General features: G+C 46.7%; 10 non-coding genes across 10 annotated transcripts; all 10 read left to right on the top strand.

Annotated features, from left to right (window-relative positions):
- The first annotated feature begins 2,541 nt into the window (after positions 1-2,541).
- On the top strand, positions 2,542-2,623 carry trnas-aga (transfer RNA serine (anticodon AGA)). Its single transcript has one exon. It is a non-coding gene; the product is annotated as a tRNA-Ser (tRNA).
- A 734-nt stretch (positions 2,624-3,357) lies between these two features.
- Positions 3,358-3,429, top strand: trnag-ucc (transfer RNA glycine (anticodon UCC)). Its single transcript has one exon. It is a non-coding gene; the product is annotated as a tRNA-Gly (tRNA).
- Positions 3,430-4,041: 612 nt separating this feature from the next.
- Positions 4,042-4,123, top strand: trnas-aga (transfer RNA serine (anticodon AGA)). Its single transcript has one exon. It is a non-coding gene; the product is annotated as a tRNA-Ser (tRNA).
- A 1,352-nt stretch (positions 4,124-5,475) lies between these two features.
- Positions 5,476-5,547, top strand: trnag-ucc (transfer RNA glycine (anticodon UCC)). Its single transcript has one exon. It is a non-coding gene; the product is annotated as a tRNA-Gly (tRNA).
- Positions 5,548-6,159: 612 nt separating this feature from the next.
- trnas-aga (transfer RNA serine (anticodon AGA)) lies at positions 6,160-6,241 on the top strand. The gene has a single exon. It is a non-coding gene; the product is annotated as a tRNA-Ser (tRNA).
- Positions 6,242-7,600: 1,359 nt separating this feature from the next.
- Positions 7,601-7,672, top strand: trnag-ucc (transfer RNA glycine (anticodon UCC)). The gene has a single exon. It is a non-coding gene; the product is annotated as a tRNA-Gly (tRNA).
- Positions 7,673-8,284: 612 nt separating this feature from the next.
- trnas-aga (transfer RNA serine (anticodon AGA)) lies at positions 8,285-8,366 on the top strand. Its single transcript has one exon. It is a non-coding gene; the product is annotated as a tRNA-Ser (tRNA).
- A 1,358-nt stretch (positions 8,367-9,724) lies between these two features.
- On the top strand, positions 9,725-9,797 carry trnag-ucc (transfer RNA glycine (anticodon UCC)). The gene has a single exon. It is a non-coding gene; the product is annotated as a tRNA-Gly (tRNA).
- Positions 9,798-10,410: 613 nt separating this feature from the next.
- On the top strand, positions 10,411-10,492 carry trnas-aga (transfer RNA serine (anticodon AGA)). The gene has a single exon. It is a non-coding gene; the product is annotated as a tRNA-Ser (tRNA).
- Positions 10,493-11,848: 1,356 nt separating this feature from the next.
- On the top strand, positions 11,849-11,920 carry trnag-ucc (transfer RNA glycine (anticodon UCC)). Its single transcript has one exon. It is a non-coding gene; the product is annotated as a tRNA-Gly (tRNA).
- The last annotated feature ends 171 nt before the right edge of the window (positions 11,921-12,091 follow it).

Genomic DNA, 12,091 nt, shown 5'->3' with positions numbered 1-12,091 from the left:
AGCTGTTTTGCGGCAGTCCAGACGTTGATTTGAGAAGAAGCCACGGCATGGAGATCACCTGAGAAGGTGCCAGGAGAAAGAGCCAGGCCTTTGCTTGTGAAAATAAAGCACGCAGAAGCAATGGACCCAGCTATGTCCTGACAAAATTAGGCACATATTCAGTAAACATGGCATCCTTCAATTGGTCTCTTAGCCACCCCAGACGTGCCCCCGTGTAGTCGTCCAGGATCCTGTCTGAGTACCGCCGATGACTGATGCGTCTGACAAATGCTGATTGCTTTGCAAGAGGACTGGGATCGGGATTGGAGGGACAGCGGATTTCACCGGGAATGGGACAACAGCAGAAATAGCTTCAAACATCACTGCATGAAAAGCACAAAGAGTGGACACATTTCATTGTTTGGAACACTGCTTTTCACTACAGCTCTTTGCATGTAAAAACTTTGCTCTTCTCCACAGCTGGCTGACGGACACGCAAAAGCGCAAGCAAGAGTGGCCACAGACCCACTATGCCTTTGTACACTCTCTCCATCTAATGATAGAGAGGAAGGATACATTCACTACTTCTAGCCTCCACTATTCAAATTCAGTATTTTCACAGTGTCCTAAAAGCTTCCTGAAAGTCCATTACACTATTTTCCAAAACGCTGCATCCAGAGCACAGTCAGGGACTGGAAGGAGAGAGTATTTTTACCCCATATGGACTTCTCTCTTCATTGGCTCCCATTTACATCCCAAATAAAAATCCAAATACTTTCCCTCACACACAAGGTCTTGAATAATCACCACTAATTTTGTCTACAAGATCTCACAGTGCCATACCATCCCAACAGAGTGCTTTGCTCTCCGACTGCTGGCTTCCGAGGGGATTTAAAAGTACAATGGAAGGCGGAGCCATCGCTTTTCAGGCTCCTCTCTGTGGAACCAGCTCCCACTTTGTATTCGGGACACAGACACTTGCTCTCAGTTTTTAAATTAAGCGTAAAACCTTTTTACCAAAGTCCAATCACTTGAAAGAGGAGCCAAAGACGTCCTCGTCCCAGATTCGTCCCAAGACAGATTCACACCTATTCGCACCTTGTCTGCTGTGACATGAAGAACTCGCGTGACCATTGCGACTCTCAAGGTGCTAAAAATCACGCAAGACTTTAAATGCGTGAGAGGCCACACTTGAGTAGAAAAGAAGCTTAGCTGATGAGATTAAATGTGCAGTTGCATGAAAGCACTAGTCTTTTTAGTGATCCACCTTTTGACCAGTTTAGAACCTGACAAGCGAGTAATCTCAATGCCCACCTTGTTAATTGTCCTGAAAAGCTTTATAAGCCAGACAATGAATCGGTGATCGTGCAGTCTTTCACAGCGATGGTGGTATAGTGGCGAGCATAGCTGCCTTCCAAGCAGTTGCGACAACGGTCAGCTGTTTTGCGGCAGTCCAGACGTTGATTTGAGAAGAAGCCACGGCACGGAGATCTCCTGAGAAGGTGCCAGGAGAAAGAGCCAGGCCTTTACTTGTGAAAATAGAGCACGCAGAAGCAATGGACCCAGCTATGTCCTGACAAAATTAGGCACATATTCAGTAAACATGGCATCCTTCAATTGGTCTCTTTAGCCACCCCACAAGTGCCCCCGTGTAGTCGTCCAGGATCCTGTCTGAGTACCACTGATGCATCTGACAAATGCTGATTGCTTTGCAAGAGGATCGGGATTGGAGGGGACAGCGGATTTCACCGGGAATGGGACAACAGCAGAAATAGCTTCAAACATCACTGCATGAAAAGCACAAAGAGTGGACACATTTCATTGTTTGGAACACTGCTTTTCACTACAGCTCTTTGCATGTAAAAACTTTGCTCTTCTCCACAGCTGGCTGACGGACACGCAAAAGCGCAAGCAAGAGTGGCCACACCGGGTTCGATTCCCGGCCATCGCAGTTGCCACTCGCAGTGCTGTTCAAGCATGTGGGCTGCGTACTCTTTTACACTAAAAACGTTCTCCGCTCTTTCTGCAAATGCTTACAATGTCAGGCCAGGTGCATTCTTCATCGGCCTCGCTGCTACCGTTTGCTGTGGAAACACACTCTTCACACAAGCTTTGAGTTCTCATCACTTCATACCTATACCTTCTTACATGAAACTGGGATTGGACACGCTACTTCTTCATAAAGACACCCAGTCCCACTTTAAATATTGTGCTGAATGTTTGGAATGAAGATAACATTTTACTAACCATGTACTGATCAGCTCTTTGCAGTGGCAAAATCATCAGCTGTGTGTGTTACTGTTCATGCAAACAAGCAAGCTAATGTCAGCCAGCTAGCTTCAACGCAGCTGTGCGGAACTGCAAAACTAGCATTTGTCAGACGCATCAGTCATCGGCGGTACTCAGGAAAACCAAAACCACAAGCTTTCTCACCAAAGTCATGAAGCTACCGCATTTACAATCCAGCGTGGCCGTTGTTGTGCACATCCTACTTGAAAGACGTGTGGCGTAGGACTTGGAAGACGTATGTCTTTCAAGTATGTAGTTCCACGGCCAAATGTGGTTGTTGTGGCCGAGCGGTCAAGGCGATGGACTAGAAATCCATTGGGGTCTCCCCGCACAGCTTCGAATCCTGTCGACAACGGTCAGCTGTTTTGCGGCAGTCCAGACGTTGATTTGAGAAGAAGCCACGGCATGGAGATCACCTGAGAAGGTGCCAGGAGAAAGAGCCAGGCCTTTGCTTGTGAAAATAAAGCACGCAGAAGCAATGGACCCAGCTATGTCCTGACAAAATTAGGCACATATTCAGTAAACATGGCATCCTTCAATTGGTCTCTTAGCCACCCCACAAGTGCCCCCGTGTAGTCGTCCAGGATCCTGTCTGAGTACCACTGATGCATCTGACAAATGCTGATTGCTTTGCAAGAGGATCGGGATTGGAGGACAGCGGATTTCACCGGGAATGGGACAACAGCAGAAATAGCTTCAAACATCACTGCATGAAAAGCACAAAGAGTGGACACATTTCATTGTTTGGAACACTGCTTTTCACTACAGCTCTTTGCATGTAAAAACTTTGCTCTTCTCCACAGCTGGCTGACGGACACGCAAAAGCGCAAGCAAGAGTGGCCACACGACTCTCAAGGTGCTAAAAATCACGCAAGACTTTAAATGCGTGAGAGGCCACACTTGAGTAGCAAAGAAGATTAGCTGATGAGATTAAATGTGCAGTTGCATGAAAGCACTAGTCTTTTTAGTGATCCACCTTTTGACCAGTTTAGAACCTGACAAGCGAGTAATCTCAATGCCCACCTTGTTAATTGTCCTGAAAAGCTTTATAAGCCAGACAATGAATCGGTGATCGTGCAGTCTTTCACAGCGATGGTGGTATAGTGGCGAGCATAGCTGCCTTCCAAGCAGTTGACCCGGGTTCGATTCCCGGCCATCGCAGTTGCCACTCGCAGTGCTGTTCAAGCATGTGGGCTGCGTACTCTTTTACACTAAAAACGTTCTCCGCTCTTTCTGCAAATGCTTACAATGTCAGGCCAGGTGCATTCTTCATCGGCCTCGCTGCTACCGTTTGCTGTGGAAACACACTCTTCACACAAGCTTTGAGTTCTCATCACTTCATACCTATACCTTCTTACATGAAACTGGGATTGGACACGCTACTTCTTCATAAAGACACCCAGTCCCACTTTAAATATTGTGCTGAATGTTTGGAATGAAGATAACATTTTACTAACCATGTACTGATCAGCTCTTTGCAGTGGCAAAATCATCAGCTGTGTGTGTTACTGTTCATGCAAACAAGCAAGCTAATGTCAGCCAGCTAGCTTCAACCGCAGCTGTGCGGAACTGCAAAACTAGCATTTGTCAGACGCATCAGTCATCGGCGGTACTCAGGAAAACCAAAACCACAAGCTTTCTCACCAAAGTCATGAAGCTACCGCATTTACAATCCAGCGTGGCCGTTGTTGTGCACATCCTACTTGAAAGACGTGTGGCGTAGGACTTGGAAGACGTATGTCTTTCAAGTATGTAGTTCCACGGCCAAATGTGGTTGTTGTGGCCGAGCGGTCAAGGCGATGGACTAGAAATCCATTGGGGTCTCCCCGCACAGGTTCGAATCCTGTCGACAACGGTCAGCTGTTTTGCGGCAGTCCAGACGTTGATTTGAGAAGAAGCCACGGCATGGAGATCACCTGAGAAGGTGCCAGGAGAAAGAGCCAGGCCTTTGCTTGTGAAAATAAAGCACGCAGAAGCAATGGACCCAGCTATGTCCTGACAAAATTAGGCACATATTCAGTAAACATGGCATCCTTCAATTGGTCTCTTAGCCACCCCAGACGTGCCCCCGTGTAGTCGTCCAGGATCCTGTCTGAGTACCACTGATGCGTCTGACAAATGCTGATTGCTTTGCAAGAGGATCGGGATTGGAGGGACAGCGGATTTCACCGGGAATGGGACAACAGCAGAAATAGCTTCAAACATCACTGCATGAAAAGCACAAAGAGTGGACACATTTCATTGTTTGGAACACTGCTTTTCACTACAGCTCTTTGCATGTAAAAACTTTGCTCTTCTCCACAGCTGGCTGACGGACACGCAAAAGCGCAAGCAAGAGTGGCCACAGACCCACTATGCCGGCCTTTGTACACTCTCTCCATCTAATGATAGAGAGGAAGGATACATTCACTACTTCTAGCCTCCACTATTCAAATTCAGTATTTTCACAGTGTCCTAAAAGCTTCCTGAAAGGCCATTACACTATTTTCCAAAACGCTGCATCCAGAGCACAGTCAGGGACTGGAAGGAGAGAGTATTTTTACCCCATATGGACTTCTCTCTTCATTGGCTCCCAATTACATCCCAAATAAAAATCCAAATACTTTCCCTCACACACAAGGTCTTCAATAATCACCACCAATTTTGTCTACAAGATCTCACAGTGCCATATCATCCCAACAGAGTGCTTTGCTCTCCGACTGCTGGCTTCCGAGGGGATTTAAAAGTACAATGGAAGGCAGAGCCATCGCTTTTCAGGGCCCTCTCTGTGGAACCAGCTCCCACTTTGTATTCCGGACACAGACACTTGCTCTCATTTTTTAATTAAGCGTAAAACCTTTTTGCCAAAGTCCAATCACTTGAAAGAGGAGCCAAAGACGTCCTCGTCCCAGATTCGTCCCAAGACAGATTCACACCTATTCGCACCTTGTCTGCTGTGACATGAAGAACTCGCGTGACCATTGCGACTCTCAAGGTGCTAAAAATCACGCAAGACTTTAAATGCGTGAGAGGCCACACTTGAGTAGCAAAGAAGCTTAGCTGATGAGATTAAATGTGCAGTTGCATGAAAGCACTAGTCTTTTTAGTGATCCACCTTTTGACCAGTTTAGAACCTGACAAGCGAGTAATCTCAATGCCCACCTTGTTAATTGTCCTGAAAAGCTTTATAAGCCAGACAATGAATCGGTGATCGTGCAGTCTTTCACAGCGATGGTGGTATAGTGGCGAGCATAGCTGCCTTCCAAGCAGTTGACCCGGGTTCGATTCCCGGCCATCGCAGTTGCCACTCGCAGTGCTGTTCAAGCATGTGGGCTGCGTGCTCTTTTACACTAAAAACGTTCTCCGCTCTTTCTGCAAATGCTTACAATGTCAGGCCAGGTGCATTCTTCATCGGCCTCGCTGCTACCGTTTGCTGTGGAAAGACACTGTTCACACAGGCTTTGAGTTCTCATCACTTCATACCTATACCTTCTTACATGAAACTGGGATTGGACACGCTACTTCTTCATAAAGACACCCAGTCCCACTTTAAATATTGTGCTGAATGTTTGGAATGAAGATAACATTTTACGAACCATGTACTGATCAGCTCTTTGCGGTGGCAAAATCATCAGCTGTGTGTGTTACTGTTCATGCAAACAAGCAAGCTAATGTCAGCCAGCTAGCTTCAACCGCAGCTGTGCGGAACTGCAAAACTAGCATTTGTCAGACGCATCAGTCATCGGCAGTACTCAGGAAAACCAAAACCACAAGCTTTCTCACCAAAGTCATGAAGCTACCGCATTTACAATCCAGCGTGGCCGTTGTTGTGCACATCCTACTTGAAAGACGTGTGGCGTAGGACTTGGAAGACGTATGTCTTTCAAGTATGTAGCTCCACGGCCAAATGTGGTTGTTGTGGCCGAGCGGTCAAGGCGATGGACTAGAAATCCATTGGGGTCTCCCCGCGCAGGTTCGAATCCTGTCGACAACGGTCAGCTGTTTTGCGGCAGTCCAGACGTTGATTTGAGAAGAAGCCACGGCATGGAGATCACCTGAGAAGGTGCCAGGAGAAAGAGCCAGGCCTTTGCTTGTGAAAATAAAGCACGCAGAAGCAATGGACCCAGCTATGTCCTGACAAAATTAGGCACATATTCAGTAAACATGGCATCCTTCAATTGGTCTCTTAGCCACCCCAGACGTGCCCCCGTGTAGTCGTCCAGGATCCTGTCTGAGTACCACTGATGCGTTTGACAAATGCTGATTGCTTTGCAAGAGGACTGGGATCGGGATTGGAGGGACAGCGGATTTCACCGGGAATGGGACAACAGCAGAAATAGCTTCAAACATCACTGCATGAAAAGCACAAAGAGTGGACACATTTCATTGTTTGGAACACTGCTTTTCACTACAGCTCTTTGCATGTAAAAACTTTGCTCTTCTCCACAGCTGGCTGACGGACACGCAAAAGCGCAAGCAAGAGTGGCCACAGACCCACTATGCCGGCCTTTGTACACTCTCTCCATCTAATGATAGAGAGGAAGGATACATTCACTACTTCTAGCCTCCACTATTCAAATTCAGTATTTTCACAGTGTCCTAAAAGCTTCCTGAAAGGCCTTTACACTATTTTCCAAAACGCTGCATCCAGAGCACAGTCAGGGACTGGAAGGAGAGAGTATTTTTACCCCATATGGACTTCTCTCTTCATTGGCTCCCATTTACATCCCAAATAAAAATCCAAATACTTTCCCTCACACACAAGGTCTTGAATAATCACCACCTAATTTTGTCTACAAGATCTCACAGTGCCATATCATCCCAACAGAGTGCTTTGCTCTCCGACTGCTGGCTTCCGAAGGGGATTTAAAAGTACAATGGAAGGCAGAGCCATCGCTTTTAGGCTCCTCTCTGTGGAACCAGCTCCCACTTTGTATTCGGGACACAGACACTTGCTCTCATTTTTTAATTAAGCGTAAAACCTTTTTGCCAAAGTCCAATCACTTGAAAGAGGAGCCAAAGACGTCCTCGTCCCAGATTCGTCCCAAGACAGATTCACACCTATTCGCACCTTGTCTGCTGTGACATGAAGAACTCGCGTGACCATTGCGACTCTCAAGGTGCTAAAAATCACGCAAGACTTTAAATGCGTGAGAGGCCACACTTGAGTAGCAAAGAAGCTTAGCTGATGAGATTAAATGTGCAGTTGCATGAAAGCACTAGTCTTTTTAGTGATCCACCTTTTGACCAGTTTAGAACCTGACAAGCGAGTAATCTCAGTGCCCACCTTGTTAATTGTCCTGAAAAGCTTTATAAGCCAGACAATGAATCGGTGATCGTGCAGTCTTTCACAGCGATGGTGGTATAGTGGCGAGCATAGCTGCCTTCCAAGCAGTTGACCCGGGTTCGATTCCCGGCCATCGCAGTTGCCACTCGCAGTGCTGTTCAAGCATGTGGGCTGCGTACTCTTTTACACTAAAAACGTTCTCCGCTCTTTCTGCAAATGCTTACAATGTCAGGCCAGGTGCATTCTTCATCGGCCTCGCTGCTACCGTTTGCTGTGGAAAGACACTCTTCACACAGGCTTTGAGTTCTCATCACTTCATACCTATACCTTCTTACATGGAACTGGGATTGGACACGCTACTTCTTCATAAAGACACCCAGTCCCACTTTAAATATTGTGCTGAATGTTTGGAATGAAGATAACATTTTACTAACCATGTACTGATCAGCTCTTTGCAGTGGCAAAATCATCAGCTGTGTGTGTTACTGTTCATGCAAACAAGCAAGCTAATGTCAGCCAGCTAGCTTCAACGGCAGCTGTGCGGAACTGCAAAACTAGCATTTGTCAGACGCATCAGTCATCGGCGGTACTCAGGAAAACCAAAACCACAAGCTTTCTCACCAAAGTCATGAAGCTACCGCATTTACAATCCAGCGTGGCCGTTGTTGTGCACATCCTACTTGAAAGACGTGTGGCGTAGGACTTGGAAGACGTATGTCTTTCAAGTATGTAGTTCCACGGCCAAATGTGGTTGTTGTGGCCGAGCGGTCAAGGCGATGGACTAGAAATCCATTGGGGTCTCCCCGCACAGGTTCGAATCCTGTCGACAATGGTCAGCTGTTTTGCGGCAGTCCAGACGTTGATTTGAGAAGAAGCCACGGCATGGAGATCACCTGAGAAGGTGCCAGGAGAAAGAGCCAGGCCTTTGCTTGTGAAAATAAAGCACGCAGAAGCAATGGACCCAGCTATGTCCTGACAAAATTAGGCACATATTCAGTAAACATGGCATCCTTCAATTGGTCTCTTAGCCATCCCAGACGTGCCCCTGTGTAGTCGTCCAGGATCCTGTCTGAGTACCGCCGATGACTGATGCGTCTGACAAATGCTGATTGCTTTGCAAGAGGATCGGGATTGGAGGGACAGCGGATTTCACCGGGAATGGGACAACAGCAGAAATAGCTTCAAACATCACTGCATGAAAAGCACAAAGAGTGGACACATTTCATTGTTTGGAACACTGCTTTTCACTACAGCTCTTTGCATGTAAAAACTTTGCTCTTCTCCACAGCTGGCTGACGGACACGCAAAAGCGCAAGCAAGAGTGGCCACAGACCCACTATGCCGGCCTTTGTACACTCTCTCCATATAATGATAGAGAGGAGGATACATTCACTACTTCTAGCCTCCACTATTCAAATTCAGTATTTTCACAGTGTCCTAAAAGCTTCCTGAAAGTCCATTACACTATTTTCCAAAACGCTGCATCCAGAGCACAGTCAGGGACTGGAAGGAGAGAGTATTTTTACCCCATATGGACTTCTCTCTTCATTGGCTCCCAATTACATCCCAAATAAAAATCCAAATACTTTCCCTCACACACAAGGTCTTGAATAATCACCACCTAATTTTGTCTACAAGATCTCACAGTGCCATATCATCCCAACAGAGTGCTTTGCTCTCCGACTGCTGGCTTCCGAGGGGATTTAAAAGTACAATGGAAGGCAGAGCCATCGCTTTTAGGCTCCTCTCTGTGGAACCAGCTCCCACTTTGTATTCGGGACACAGACACTTGCTCTCATTTTTTAATTAAGCGTAAAACCTTTTTGCCAAAGTCCAATCACTTGAAAGAGGAGCCAAAGACGTCCTCGTCCCAGATTCGTCCCAAGACAGATTCACACCTATTCGCACCTTGTCTGCTGTGACATGAAGAACTCGCGTGACCATTGCGACTCTCAAGGTGCTAAAAATCACGCAAGACTTTAAATGCGTGAGAGGCCACACTTGAGTAGCAAAGAAGCTTAGCTGATGAGATTAAATGTGCAGTTGCATGAAAGCACTAGTCTTTTTAGTGATCCACCTTTGGACCAGTTTAGAACCTGACAAGCGAGTAATCTCAATGCCCACCTTGTTAATTGTCCTGAAAAGCTTTATAAGCCAGACAATGAATCGGTGATCGTGCAGTCTTTCACAGCGATGGTAGTATAGTGGCGAGCATAGCTGCCTTCCAAGCAGTTGACCCGGGTTTGGATTCCCGGCCATCGCAGTTGCCACTTGCAGTGCTGTTCAAGCATGTGGGCTGCGTACTCTTTTACACTAAAAACGTTCTCCGCTCTTTCTGCAAATGCTTACAATGTCAGGCCAGGTGCATTCCTCATCGGCCTCGCTGCTACCGTTTACTGTGGAAAGACACTGTTCACACAGGCTTTGAGTTCTCATCACTTCATACCTATACCTTCTTACATGAAACTGGGATTGGACACGCTACTTCTTCATAAAGACACCCAGTCCCACTTTAAATATTGTGCTGAATGTTTGGAATGAAGATAACATTTTACTAACCATGTACTGATCAGCTCTTTGCAGGTGGCAAAATCATCAGCTGTGTGTGTTACTGTTCATGCAAACAAGCAAGCTAATGTCAGCCAGCTAGCTTCAACCGCAGCTGTGCGGAACTGCAAAACTAGCATTTGTCAGACGCATCAGTCATCGGCAGTACTCAGGAAAACCAAAACCACAAGCTTTCTCACCAAAGTCATGAAGCTACCGCATTTACAATCCAGCGTGGCCATTGTTGTGCACATCCTACTTGAAAGACGTGTGGCGTAGGACTTGGAAGACGTATGTCTTTCAAGTATGTAGTTCCACAGCCAAATGTGGTTGTTGTGGCCGAGCGGTCAAGGCGATGGACTAGAAATCCATTGGGGTCTCCCCGCACAGGTTCGAATCCTGTCGACAACGGTCAGCTGTTTTGCGGCAGTCCAGACGTTGATTTGAGAAGAAGCCACGGCATGGAGATCACCTGAGAAGGTGCCAGGAGAAAGAGCCAGGCCTTTGCTTGTGAAAATAAAGCACGCAGAAGCAATGGACCCAGCTATGTCCTGACAAAATTAGGCACATATTCAGTAAACATGGCATCCTTCAATTGGTCTCTTAGCCATCCCAGACGTGCCCCTGTGTAGTCGTCCAGGATCCTGTCTGAGTACCGCCGATGACTGATGCGTCTGACAAATGCTGATTGCTTTGCAAGAGGATCGGGATTGGAGGGACAGGCGGATTTCACCGGGAATGGGACAACAGCAGAAATAGCTTCAAACATCACTGCATGAAAAGCACAAAGAGTGGACACATTTCATTGTTTGGAACACTGCTTTTCACTACAGCTCTTTGCATGTAAAAACTTTGCTCTTCTCCACAGCTGGCTGACGGACACGCAAAAGCGCAAGCAAGAGTGGCCACAGACCCACTATGCCGGCCTTTGTACACTCTCTCCATATAATGATAGAAGGATACATTCACTACTTCTAGCCTCCACTATTCAAATTCAGTATTTTCACAGTGTCCTAAAAGCTTCCTGAAAGTCCATTACACTATTTTCCAAAACGCTGCATCCAGAGCACAGTCAGGGACTGGAAGGAGAGAGTATTTTTACCCCATATGGACTTCTCTCTTCATTGGCTCCCAATTACATCCCAAATAAAAATCCAAATACTTTCCCTCACACACAAGGTCTTGAATAATCACCACCTAATTTTGTCTACAAGATCTCACAGTGCCATATCATCCCAACAGAGTGCTTTGCTCTCCGACTGCTGGCTTCCGAGGGGATTTAAAAGTACAATGGAAGGCAGAGCCATCGCTTTTCAGGCTCCTCTCTGTGGAACCAGCTCCCACTTTGTATTCGGGACACAGACACTTGCTCTCATTTTTTAATTAAGCGTAAAACCTTTTTGCCAAAGTCCAATCACTTGAAAGAGGAGCCAAAGACGTCCTCGTCCCAGATTCGTCCCAAGACAGATTCACACCTATTCGCACCTTGTCTGCTGTGACATGAAGAACTCGCGTGACCATTGCGACTCTCAAGGTGCTAAAAATCACGCAAGACTTTAAATGCGTGAGAGGCCACACTTGAGTAGCAAAGAAGCTTAGCTGATGAGATTAAATGTGCAGTTGCATGAAAGCACTAGTCTTTTTAGTGATCCACCTTTGGACCAGTTTAGAACCTGACAAGCGAGTAATCTCAATGCCCACCTTGTTAATTGTCCTGAAAAGCTTTATAAGCCAGACAATGAATCGGTGATCGTGCAGTCTTTCACAGCGATGGTGGTATAGTGGCGAGCATAGCTGCCTTCCAAGCAGTTGACCCGGGTTCGATTCCCGGCCATCGCAGTTGCCACTTGCAGTGCTGTTCAAGCATGTGGGCTGCGTGCTCTTTTACACTAAAAACGTTCTCCGCTCTTTCTGCAAATGCTTACAATGTCAGGCCAGGTGCATTCTTCATCGGCCTCGCTGCTACCGTTTACTGTGGAAAGACACTGTTCACACAGGCTTTGAGTTCTC

This window comes from Neolamprologus multifasciatus, chromosome 9 (assembly GCF_963576455.1).
Source record: "Neolamprologus multifasciatus chromosome 9, fNeoMul1.2, whole genome shotgun sequence".
In the NCBI taxonomy this organism is placed as follows: Eukaryota; Metazoa; Chordata; class Actinopteri; order Cichliformes; family Cichlidae; genus Neolamprologus; species Neolamprologus multifasciatus.
Note: the sequence above shows the minus strand (reverse complement) of the source record. Positions and strands in the feature narration are given on the sequence as shown.